Below are 13,681 nucleotides of genomic sequence, written 5' to 3' on the forward strand. Positions count from 1 at the left end.
AGCTGGCATGGTCAGGTTGGCAGCACAACAGAAGCAGAGTCCTGACCCACAAAGGCAGCTTCTGCCTGTGTGCAGCATGAGGCAATGCTGAACTGCACAGGCCCAGAGGAGCCAGGGCAACAGTGGCAGCAGGAGTCAGAGAAGCACGAAGTGTCCTATAAGAGAGGGACAAGGACTTGGCACCAAGATTCCAGAGCAGACAACGTGAGTCAGACACGAAGGGTGGGGCTTAGTCTGACACCGGATCCCCACTGAGACATGGCTGCTAGGCACTGTGATTACCAGAACAGGGATGAGCGATGGAACAAGATCTTACCTGCACTCTGCATATTGTAATTAGCTGTGTGCAGGTCTAAATTAATTAGGAGGTAGATTTGTATGTGCCTCTTCCATAGGATTGTCTGGTTTTGCTCAACTCAAATCCCTTCCTTGTTGTTCAATATTCCTTATCAAAGAACTCCATCAGCTATTGGAGAACTGAAAAACCTAAACTTATTATCCAAACTGACCATCCAGTTGTGCTATGGCTGTGTCGACAGGGTACTTTGACATCAATCATCCACTCTTCCTTCATACATCGATCAGTATAAATCACCTACTGTGTTCCAGGCCAAGTGATAGAAGCCTAGTGCATGACAAATGAAGTGGAGTGTCTCTGCCCTCCAGGAATCTAACTTTTTATGGATAAGTGAGAGAGACAATTAAAGCAAATCATTAAAATTCTGTACAAAAAGTTCTGCAATAAAACTATTAAGTGAGTGCTTTAGAAGTACAGAGGAAGGAGTCACACCAATCTTGCCTAAAGTTGTCAGAAAGAGATTCCCAGAGGAAATGACATCTGAGCTAGGTCTTAAAAAGAGATTTATGGGTGTTTTCTGGCTGAGAAGTAGAGGAAGACATTCTGGGCTGGGAGAACAGTGTTTATAAAGCTGAAGTCATATCTGGGCATAGCCATTTCCAGGGAAGACTTGGAAGTTCATCGCAGCTGAGGCAAAGGTACATGGTGAGAAGAAAAGGTGCCAGAAAAGAGGGAAGTGAGGTCCGAATTGTTCAAGTATCTGGGAAGCCAGCAAGACACAACCCACATGGATTTAAATGAGAGGAACTAGTGGCCAAAAAGGTAATGCAAATCAACTGCAGAAAACACCAAGGGCCACCAATGAAGCAGATACCTGGGATGCACTATCCAGCTAGGACCTGCCTGGAATGGGATTTTGCAGGTCATCCAACTTTACCTCAGGACTGAGCAGGAATTACTCCTCCCATCCTTATCCTACACCAGTGGTTCTCAGCTGAGAAGAAATGGGGCAAAGTGTCACAACTGGGGGTACTACACGAATCTAATAGGTAGAGACTAGGGATGCACATCTCACCGTGCACAGGATAGCCCCCATAATGGAGAATAATCTGGTCCAATGTCAATCATGCTGACACTGAGAAACCTGTCCCATACATATAATAGAAATTTTTTACTCACATATGGATCTCACATTAAAGACACTACTACATAATGGTTACATCTCTTTTAAAGTCCAAGAAATGTAGCACAATCATTGACATCATCTCTTTCTCAATCTTCCTATCTTCTGCCCCTGCTTCTATCTTTTAATTTCTGAACTACCATTAACCACCTACTTCCACAATTCAATATCCTCAAGCTCTTAGCATCATGTCTTTTTATGTCCATAAAAAAAATATCTTGCATTTCTATTTTCTACATAGTGTTCCACATGCTCTTACCTGCATTTTGTAATTTTGAGTTGAATAGACAGTTCTCAAAATGATATACAAATAACCAACAAGAACAGGAGAATGTACTCAACATCAGTAAGTCATTGGGGGCTAATCAAAACCACAATATGATACCACTTCAAACCCAGTAGGAAGGCTGTAATTTAAAAAAGCAAAAAATAGAAAAATAATTAGGGAGGAACCAAGATGGCAGAGCGGCATGGATATTCCTGCTTTTTTCATCCCTGAAACGCAGCTAGATCAGCTCCAAACCATTTTTCACACCTAGAAAATTGATCTGAGGACTAACACAACAAACTGCATAACTTGAGTCACAGAACTTGGCAGGTACGTGGCGCAGAGAGGTGAACTGAGTGAGAGAGAAGCCATAGGGCGTGGAGAACTGTTTTTGCTTGCAGAGAGAGGATGGAGACAGGGAAGAGGGTATAAAAACATGCCCCCTGAAAGAAGCTGAAGAGAAAGAGAAAGAATGGAAACACCCACAAGGAACTGAAAAAAAAAGGGAGAAAGGAGAAAGGAGAGGGTTTCAATATCATTAGGATTCAATAAACAGGGAGTACAGAGTCAGAAACTCTGCAGCTCGATACCTGGCAGTGCTTCAGTGAGAAGGGCAAATCCCCAGGAGCAGACAGCAAGGTCAGGCCACATGGGGAGAGGCAGTTCCCCTGCCAGGAGTACATTTGGTAGAGGCCATACAGCCTACCCACAGGAAAAGGTCCCAGAAGAACCCAGATTATAGCCATATTTGCTGGTGTTGGAACAAAGATGTTAGGTTCCAGAGAAGCCTAGCACCAGATATGTGTTGTGATTTACCATAGTCCCTGAACCACTGCTGCTACACCATCACATAAAATATTTCTGGAATGGGCTGGCAAACGGCTATAGTCTCTAGGCCCCTGCAGTGGTGTGGTTGTGTGAGCATTCCTGGGGCAAGCCGGCACCTGATCATTGCTCAGGGAGATCATCCCCCAGATGGTCAGAGTGAGTTCAGGCCACAGGGCCCTCAGATGTGGTGGGGTTGGAAACACAGCCCCATCTGAGAAAAATTCAGGAGGCAGGTGCAACTTGACAGGCTGACAGCTTGGTCGCAGACAGTGTAGAAGTGGGGAGAGGACAGAAGCTGGAGACAAAGGAGGGGTAGTTGATTGCCTATTGGCGAGAGCACAGAGTTCTGATGTTAAAGACTAGGAAGCTGGGTGTCACCATTTTCACCTTCCCTGCACATGCACATATACACATACATATGCCACACCAATCCACCCCAGTAAATTAAGAAGCATCAACTAGTGCAGAATGGAGCCTTTACACCAAGCCTCATCCAACTGTGCCAACCAAGACCTAGAGGATGAACACAAGTCTCTGCCCCTGCTTAGTATACAGAGTATAAAGTGCTTCACTGTTTGACTTCTAGGGGAAACTGGATTCACTTTTGTTTGGATTTCATTCTGTTGGCTAATCCATCTATTCATTTATTTTCTGTTCTTATTCTTGGATACAGAGAAAAAAAATATTTTTATTTTCTGCTTTTATAAAAAATATTTTTATTTATTTTTTTCTCCTATATTTTTTGTAGATTTTTTAGCCTAATTTACTTTTATTCTATTTTATTGTATACACTTTTTTATTTATAAACATTTTCTTACTTTTTTATGTTTTTCCTTTCTTTCCTTTCCTTTTCTTTCCCTTTCTTCTCTATTCTATCAAGCTTCTTTCAACAACCAAACCAAAACACACCTAGGATCTAGCTACATTTATTTGACTTTTTTATGTTGTTTTTAATTTTTTTAATTTAACTTTTTTATTTTATTAATTCTTTTTCTTCCTCCAAAATGATGAAATGAAGGAATTCACCCCAAAAGAAAGAATAGGAAGAAATGACAGCCAAGGACTTGATCAACACAGATACAAGCAAGATGTCTGAACCAGAATTTAGAATCACAAAAAAAGAGTACTAGCATAGAATCCCTTTCTGCAGAGATAAAAGAAGTAAAATCTAGCCAGGATGAAATTGAAAATGCAATAACTGAGATGCAATCTCAAATGGGTTGCACGGAGGCAAGGATGGATGAAGCAGAGCAGCAAATCAGTGATATAGAAGACAAACCTTGGAATACAATGAAGCAGAAAAAAGAGGGAAACTAAGGCAAAAGAGCATAAGAATTAGAGAACTCAGTGACTCATTAAAAAGGAAGGACATCTGAATCATAGAAGTCCCAGAAGATGAAGAGAGAGAAAAAGGGGTAAAAGGTTTATGTGAGCAAATCATAGTGGAAAAGTTTCCTAACCTGGGGAAACACAGACATCAAAATCCAGAAAGCATAGAGAACACACATTTGATTCAACAAAAAAAAAAAAACCATCAACAAGGCATATCATAGTCAAATTCACAAAATACATAGAGAAGGAAAAAATTATGAAATCAACAAGGGAAAAACATCCTTAACCTATAGGGGAAGACAGATAAGGTTTGCAGCAGAACTATCCACAGAAATTTGTCAGGCCAGAAAGGAGTGGCAGGATATATTCATTGTGCTGAATCAGAAAATATGCAGCCAAGAATTCTTTATCCAGCAAGGCTGTCATTAGAAATAGGAGAGATAGGCCCTGACCAAAAAATGGAGGCCATTAACCCAGTGCTGTTCTATGAACCAAACATGGACATTTGATCACTATATTCCACTACCCAGTAAGAACTGATAAAGGTGCTGTAATGTCTCACCTGGATTCCAGATCTTTCATAAAGCAGTATTCTTAATGTTGACTTCACAAGCTGAAGATTCTTATTACTTACTGGACCTGAAAATATTGTTGCCACAAAACAGTGTACTACCAACTGAGAATTCAGAAGGAACACTTCTGTATATGGCAATGAAAAACTACAGTGCTATCACCAAGTCTTATGAGAGATCAATTCTGGTTAGAACTCCTGCCAACAAGCAGAAATTGAAGGTAATACAGTCTACCAAGTTAATTTTTGCCTGCAGTTAACAATATATATTAACTGAGAGTTGTGTAATTTAGAGTCTTACAGGAGTGAAATAATGACTGCTTCGTATCTGAAACTGATACAGTTATAAACATTGGCTTTGATGCAACAGCCATGATAGGAGATAAAACTAAATTTCTTCCACACAAAAAGACAAAAACATACTGGCAAAACAAGGTTTTGAGTGTTACTTTCTCATTCAAACCCATTGCTTCAGATAGCCTCAGAGTGGCCTAATTAATAAGGGGAGTGGTGAAAAAGCAGAGCAAGCTTGCTCAGCAAGATTAAGATAATAGTGTCTTCAGACTTGAAAATCAAGGCTATTCAAGATTTAGAACTACGATTACCTACACAGAGAACCGACTGGAAGCCTGCCCTGCAAAAATCAATGTTGGATTGATCCCTAAAGAAAATTCTACATGTTGAAGCCCAATGAAAAGCAGGCAGTGAAAGCTATGAAGATGCTAAGAAGGACATTTTCTTCAGTGCTCATCTCAGATGTGGCCATGCAAGGTAGTGGAACAAAGAATATTCCTGAGAGCAGAGCTAAATGGTAGAAAAATTGATGGGTTCAGATCATCCTACTCAAGAAGAGAACTAGGGCTGTCATGTGTGCTACAACAAGCTTACTCCACTGCCAAGGCAGGAGTCTTCACAGCTCCTGAGCATATCTGGAAATTGTGACTGCCATTAAGTTGTTGAAGAAGTCTATACAGTTTTCCTGTGGAATATCTACATTCTGGATTTGGCCACTTTTCTTCCCAGTTGTGTTACTTATCCATTGAGCCCACATTTTGTCATAAGAAAAGACTTGAGTCCTTTCTGAAAATCTTCATAAGTGGAGTTGTGAACTTCATGTTGCATTACATCAAGAGAAATATGATGTTTGGTTATGCCACTTTTTTGATGACAAGATAGATCAGTGGGTGCAAGTGATGATGCTTGTATCCCTTCACTGTAAAGTTCTCTAACCTTCTTTTACTTAAAGATGTTAACAAACCACTGATGACAATTGCTTAAAGTAGTTATTTCATTAGAGTTTTCAAACTGGTAATTTTCTTATTTTCTTATTCCTTCTGCATTTATTAGCTGGAATTAATCCAAATAAAACTAAGTTCTCATATCAATTAGGGTTTCTTTGATTAACCTGAAATATAATATATACGAGAAGTCATGAGAACTACTTTATTTCTTTCCCTTTAGTTATAAATTTTCAGTATAACCTCTATTAATGTCCACCGACCTTTCTCTTTCAGTGCTTTATCAATTGATTGGTTGAATAATTGATTGTGCATTGTCACTAAATCATGTCTTTTTATAAAAAAAGAAAAGAAAAACAAATAGGAGAGATAAATAGTTTCCCAGACAAACAAAAACTAAAGGAATTCATAACCACTAAACCAACCCTGCAAGAAATTTTAAGGGGGATTCTCTGAGGGGAGAAAAGATAAAACAAAACAAAAAAAACCAAAAGCAACAAACACCAGAAAGGACCAGAGAACACCACCAGAAACTCCAACTCTACGGGCAACACAACGGCAATAAGTTCATATCTTTCACTACTCACTCTAAATGTCAATGACTAAACATTCCAATCAAAAGACATAAGGTAATGGAATGGATAAGAAAATAAGGTCCATCTATAGGCTATTTACAAGAGACCACTTTTAGACCTAAAGACACCTTCAAGTTGAAAGTAAGAGGATGGAGAGCCATCTATCATGCTAATGGTTGCCAAAAGAAAGCTGGAGTGCCATACTTATATCAGACAATCTAGATTTTACAATAAAGACTGTAGCAAGAGATGGAGAAGGGCATTATATAATAATTAATGGGTATATCCAACAAGAAGATCAAACAATTGTAAACATTTATGCCCTCAATGTGGAGATACCCAAATATATAAATCAGTTAATCACAAACAAAGTATAGTAGGGGACTTAAATACTTCACTTACAACAATGGACAGAACATCTAAGCAGAAAATCAACAAGGAAACAATGGCTTTCAATGACACACTGGACCGGATGGACTTAACAGATATATTCAGAACATTTCATCCTAAAGCAGCAGAATATACATTCTTCTCCAGGGCACACGGAACATTCTCCAGAATAGATCACATAATGGGACACAAACCAGCCCTCACAAGTACAAAAAGATCGAGATCATATCATGATATTTTCAGACCACAATGCCATGAAACTTGAAATCAACCACAAGAAAATATTTGGAAAGACAACAAATACTTGGAGACTAAAGAACATCCTACTGAACAATGAATGGGTTAACCAAGAAGTTAAAGAGGAGATTAAAAAGTACATGGAAGACAATGAAAATGATAACACCACAGCCCAAAACCTCTGAGATGCAGCAAAGGCAGTCATAAGAGAAAAAAGCATATAGCAATCCAGGCCTTCCTAAAGAAGGAAGAAAGGTCTCAGATACACAACCTAACCTTATGCCTTAGAGAGCTGGAAAGAGAACAGCAAATAAAACCCCAAACCCGCAGAAGATGGGAAATGATAAAGATTAGAGTGGAAATCAATGCTATCAAAAAAACAAAACAAAACAAAAAAAGCAAAATAGAACAGATCAATGAAACCAGGAGCTGTATCTTTGAAAGAATTAACAAAATTGATAATCCCTTAGCCAGTTTGACCAAAAAGAAAAATGAAAGGACCAAAATAAATAAATCAAGAATGAAAGAACACAATCAACACTACAGAAATAGAAACAATAATAATATAATATTATGAGCAATTAATGACAATAAATTGGGCAATCTGGAAGAAATGAAGAAATTCCTAGAAACATATAAACCACCAAAACTGAGACAGGAAGAAATATAAAATTTTAACAGACCCATAACCAATAAAGAAATTTTATTAGCAATAAGAAATCCCCAAAAAAATAAGATTCCAGGACTGGATGGCTTTTCAGGGAATTCTACCAAACATTTAAAAAGAGTTGATATCTATTATTTTGAAGTTGTTCCAAAAAAACAGAAATGGAAGGAAAACTTCCAAACTCATTATATAAGGCCAGCATTACCTTGATTCCAAAACCAGATTAAGACCCCACTAAAAAGGAGAACTATTTCCCTGATGAACATACATGCAAAAATTCTCAACAAGATACTAGCCAACTGGATCCAACAATACATTAAAAGAATTAATCACCATGATCAAGTGGGACTTACACCTGGGATGCAAGGCTGGTTCAATATATGCAAATCAATCAATGTGATACATCACATTAATAAAAGAAAGGACAACAACCACATGATCCTCTCAAGAGATGCAGAAAAATCATTTGACAAAATATAGCATCCTCTCTTGACAAAATCCCTCAAGAAAGTAGGGATAGAAGGATCATACCTCAAGATCATAAAAGCCATATATGAGAGACCCACTGCTAATACCATCCTCAATGGGGAAAAATTGAGAGCTTTCTCCCTAAGGTCAAGAAGACGACAGGGATGTCCACTTTCACCACTGTTATTCAACACGGTATTGGAAGTCCTAGCCTCAGCAATCAGACAGCAGAAATGAATAAAGGGCATCCAAACCAGCAAGGAGGAAGTCAAATTTTGACTCCTTGCAAACGACATGCTACTCTATATGGAAAACCCAAAAGATTCTACCAAAAAACTGCTAGAACTGAATTCAGCAAAGTCACAGGATGTAAAATCAATGCACAGAAATTGCTTGCATTTCTATACACCAATAATGTAGCAACAGAAAGTGAAATCAAGGAATCGATCCCATTTACAATTGCACCAAAAACTATAAAATACCTAGGAATAAACCTAACCAAAGAGGTGAAAAATCTATACATTTAAAACTATAGAAAGCTTATGAAAGAAACTGAAGAAGACACACAAAAAAACGGAAAAATATTCCATGTCCATGGATTAGAAGAACAAATATTGTTAAAACGTTGATGTTACCCAAAGCAATCTACATATTTAGTGAAATCCCTATCAAAATAGCACCAGCATTCTTCACAGAGCTACAACAAATAATCCTAAAATTTGTAGGGAACCAGAAAAGACCTCCAATAGCCAAAACAATCCTGAAAAAGAAAACCAAAGCTGGAGGTATCAAAATCCCAGACTTCAAGATAAGTTACAAAGCTATAATCATCAAGACAGTATGGTATTGGCACAAAAACAGACACTTTGATCAATGGAAGAGAATACAGAACCCAGAAATGGACCCACAGACGTATGGCCAACTAATCTTTGACAAAGCAGGAAAGAACATCCAATAGAATAAAGACAGCCTTCTCAGCAAATGGTGCTGGGAAAACTGGACAGTGACATGCAGAAGAATGAACCCAGACCATTTTCCTACATTATACACAAAAATAAACTCAAAATGGATGAAAGACCTAAACGCTAGACAGGAAGCCATCAAAATCCATGAGGAGAAAGCAGACAAAAACCTCTTTGAACTCAGCTGCAACAACTTCTTACTCAACACATCTCCAGAGACAAGGGAAACAAAAGCAAAAATGAACTATTGGAACCTCATCAAGATAAAAAGCTTCTGCACATCAAAGGAAAGAACCAACAAAACTAAAAGGCAACCAATGGAATGTGAGAAGATATTTTCAAATGACATATGAGATAAAGGGTTAGTATCCAAAATATACTCCAAGTTCTATAAAGAACTTATCAAACTCAACACTCACAAAACAAATAATCCAGTGAAGAAACGGGCAAAAGACATGAATAGACACTTCTCCAAAGAAGACATCCAGATGGCTAACAGACATATGAAAAAATGCTGAACATCACTCATCGTCAGGGAAATACAAATCAAAACCACAATGAGATACCACCTCACAGTGGTATCTGTGTCAGTCGGAATGTCAGAATGGCTAACATGAACAATTCAGGCAACAACAGATGTTGGCAAGGATGCAGAGAAAGGGGAACTCTTGCACTGCTGGTGGAAATGCAAACAGGTGCGGGCACTCTGGAGAATAGTATGGAGGTTCTTCAAAAAATTAAAAATAGAACTCCCTACAACTCAGCAATTGCACTACTAGGTAATTATCCAAGGGATACAGGTGTGTTCTTTCAAAAGGGCACATGCACCCCAATGTTTATAGCAGTACTATCGACAATAGCCAAAGTATGGAAAGAGCCCAAATGTCCGTCACAGACAAATGGATAAAGAAGATGTGGTATATATATATATATATATATATATATATATATATATATATATAATGGCATATTACTCAGCAATCAAAAAGAATAAAACATTGCCATTTGCAACTACATGGATGGAGCTGGAGGGTATTATACCAAGCAAAATTAGTCAGTCAGAGAAAGACAAATATCATACGACTTCACTCATATGTGGAATTTAAGACACGAAACAGATGAACACAGGGGAAGGGAAGCAAAAAATAGTATAAAAACAGGGAGAGACAAAATATAAGAGACTCTTAAATATAGAAAACAAACAAAGGATTGCTGGATGGGTTGTGGGTGGGGGGATGGGCTAAAAGAGCAAGGGGCATTGAGGAAGACACTTTTTGGGATGAGCACTGGGTGTTATATGTAGGGGATGAATCACTGGAATCTACTTCTGAAATCATTATTGCATTATATGCTAACTAACTTGGATGCAAATGTAAAAATAAAAATAAATAAATTTTTTTAAAAAGCAAAAAATAATGAGCACTGTCAAGGATATGAAGAAACTGGAACTCTTGGATTTTGCTGTGGGAATGTAAAATGGTTCAGCCACTGTATTACTTCAGGTTGCTAAAACAAAATAGCATAAACTAGGTGTCTTAAGCAGAAGATGTTTCCCACAGTTCTGGGGGTTGCAAAGCCCAAAATCTAGGTTCTGGCAGACTCAGTTCCTTGTAAGAATCCATTTCTTGCCTTCAGACAGACACCGTCTCCCTATATCCTCATATGGTGGAAAGAGAGGGAGCATTGGTGTCTTCCTGTTCTTATGAGGATGCTATCCCATACTGGGGGTCCACCCTCGTGGCCTCATCTAAACTTTCCAAAGGCCCCACCTCCAAATAAGATCATATTTGGGGTTAGGGCTTCATCATATGAATGGGGTGGGGAGTGGACACATTTTGTCTACAACCATTGTGGAAAAGTTTGGCAATTCCTCAAACTCCTAAACACAGAGTTACCATATGGTCCAGCAATTCTGCTCCTCCTTATAAATCCAAAAGAAATGAAAACATATGTCAACATGAAAACTTGTATACAAAGATTCTTAATAGCCAAAAGGTGGAAACAACATAAATATCCATCAACTGATGAGTGGATATAAAATGTAGCATATCTGCACAATACAATATTATTTGGCAATAAAAAGAAATAAAGTACTAACACATGCTACGACATGGATGATCCTTGTAAATATTATGGGGAGGGAATAAGTAAGACTCACAAGCCACAAATTATATCATTCTGTTTGAATGAAATGTCCAGGATGGGAAAATCTGGAGACAGAAAGCAGATCAGCGGTTGCTACGAGTTAGTGGGGTTAATGAAGGTGATGAAAAATCGATTCTAAATATATAAATCTAAAATTAATTCAGGAGGGCACCTGTTGGGATGAGCACTGGGTGTTTATTTGGAAATGAATTTGACAATAAATTTCATATAAAAAATAAAATTAAATAAAATAAAATTAATTCTAGGGGCCCTGAGTGGTTCAGACGGTTAAGCGTCTAACTCAATCTCAGTTCAGGTCTTGATCTCAGGGTCATGGGTTCAAGCCCCATATTGGGCTCCGCACTGGGCATGAAACCTATTTAAGAGGGAAAAAAGTCAATTCTAAAATCGATTGTGGTGATGGCTGTACAACTTTGTGAATATACTAAATACCACTGAATTGTAAACTTTAAGTGGACAATAAAGCCACTACAAAATGGAAAGAAATGAAAAAAGAAGCTTGGTGGTATTCTCACGTTTCAATCCAATCCTAAAGCTCAGCACTTAGGATTTGGGAGACATTGTGTGGTAATAATTATACTGCTTTTTCTTGAGTAAGCTTGCTCACATGGATCTATGATATTTGCTACCAAAAGTATATGCTAGAACTGTATCACTTGCCCAGAATGGATGTTCTTCATGTCAAGGGAATCTAGGAAATATTACTTGGGGCTCCACTTGAGCTGAAACTAGCTCCAGCTTTTGGGTTTCCCTGCTCACCCCAGAGAGCTTTTAAGTGCCAGAGAGATACTACATATGACAGCTTTCTGTAAGCTTAGAGAAATATGCAAATACATAATGTCATCTAGTTCCTGGGCCTCTTAATTTTGATTTTTTTTTCCCATATAGCAGACAAAGAATGCCTTCATTTTACAGGTCAGGTACATGATCTTTTATAAGTTGATATTCATTTCCTTAAAGCTAGATCGTAAGACTTGAAATACAAGATCAGGGCCTACTAACAGAATTGAGAAAACTTCACATTTTAACAGATAAATTTAGATACCTTAGCGAAGAGGTACTTGCACAATGGATTACATATGACCACACTGGCCTTCCAGAAATCCCACTCCGGCGAGGCCAGCAGACAAAATCGGCAACTGATCTTGCCCAACACTTCCGAATGTTCTGATGAGACAATCACTCTTCTTTGAAGGTCACTAGGTCTCTTCCATTTCTATAGGATACGTGTAGCATGCAGATTCTATGCCATGGCACACAGAGGGCCCTCCACATCTGGATCAACAGTCAACCCCTCAACCCACGGAAGGTGCTCATGACCCTGCTCTATCATGCTGATATGCCCTTCATTTCCTGCCTGACCCTTCACACCACCATGCTTCCAAGTCGTGACCTCCACCTCGAGTACGACACAGAATGAACAAAGACCACTCGAGGGCTATTTGTCATTGTTAACCTGCTCTAATTTCCTCATGGGCTTCAGCTATCCTTTTTCCTAAGTTCTTGTTCTCCCTTGTGCAAGTCTCCTCTTAAACATATATCCTACTGGATTACCATTCTCTGCAAGAATACCAAACTTTCTAGATAGCACGATTCTCCTTCAAAGTCTCCTTCACCAGGGGCCTAGGAAGGGCTGGCAGGGATTCCAATCAAGGGGGAAAATGCCAGGGAGTAAGTCTAGGTCCAGGGCTTGGTTAGAGGGGTAGTCCTCAGGCCAGAAGGCATCAGTTGATGGATCAGTGTCCACCGTGAATGGTTGGTGCCCATAAAGTCTGGTTGTTAAACATTTTGAATAGTTCTTTTTTTTTAAATGTCTATTTATTTATTTTGAGAGAGAGAGAGAGACAGAGAGAGAGAGAGAGAATGAGAACATGAGCAGAGGAGGGATAGAGAAAAAGGGAGAGAAAGAATCCCAAGCAGACTCTGCACTGTCAGCACAGAGATGGACACAGGACTTGATGTCAGAAACCATGAGATCATGACCTGAGCCAAAATCAAGAGTCAGATGCTTAACTGATTGAGCCACTCAGGCGTCCCTGGTTGTTAAGTATTTTGAATATCAACTTTGGCATGGGTTAGCCAAAGCAGCCTGGAGCTATGTCTTTGGGTTTAGTAAAGTGTCCAAAACAAGTTAAAGCTTTAGAAATAGGAGAAGGTAAGGTCAGGAGCTAAAGAGACACAAGAAAAGAAACACAACCAAAGGGAAAGCACCTAAGTAATGAGATCTACGTAGAGGGAATGTGACAGTGGAAAGAATGTGGGCATTGCATTCCCAGTTCCAACCCCAAACATTCTCCTTACTTGCTTTGGTCAACCACTCTGGTTCCCATGTGCCAAATTAGTAAAATGGCAATTTTAAAGCCTACATTTCCTGGGTGGCTCAGTCGGTTGAGCATCCAACCCCTGATTTTGGATCAGGTGATGATTTCACTGTTGTGAGATCAAGCCCCACACCAAACTCTGTGCTGAGTGTGGAGCCTGCTTGGGATTCTCTTTCT

Source organism: Lynx rufus, unplaced genomic scaffold, assembly GCF_022079265.1.
Source record: "Lynx rufus isolate CCGP_SWC_20201006 ecotype Redwood Valley unplaced genomic scaffold, mLynRuf1.p SCAF_4, whole genome shotgun sequence".
NCBI lineage: Eukaryota > Metazoa > Chordata > Mammalia > Carnivora > Felidae > Lynx > Lynx rufus.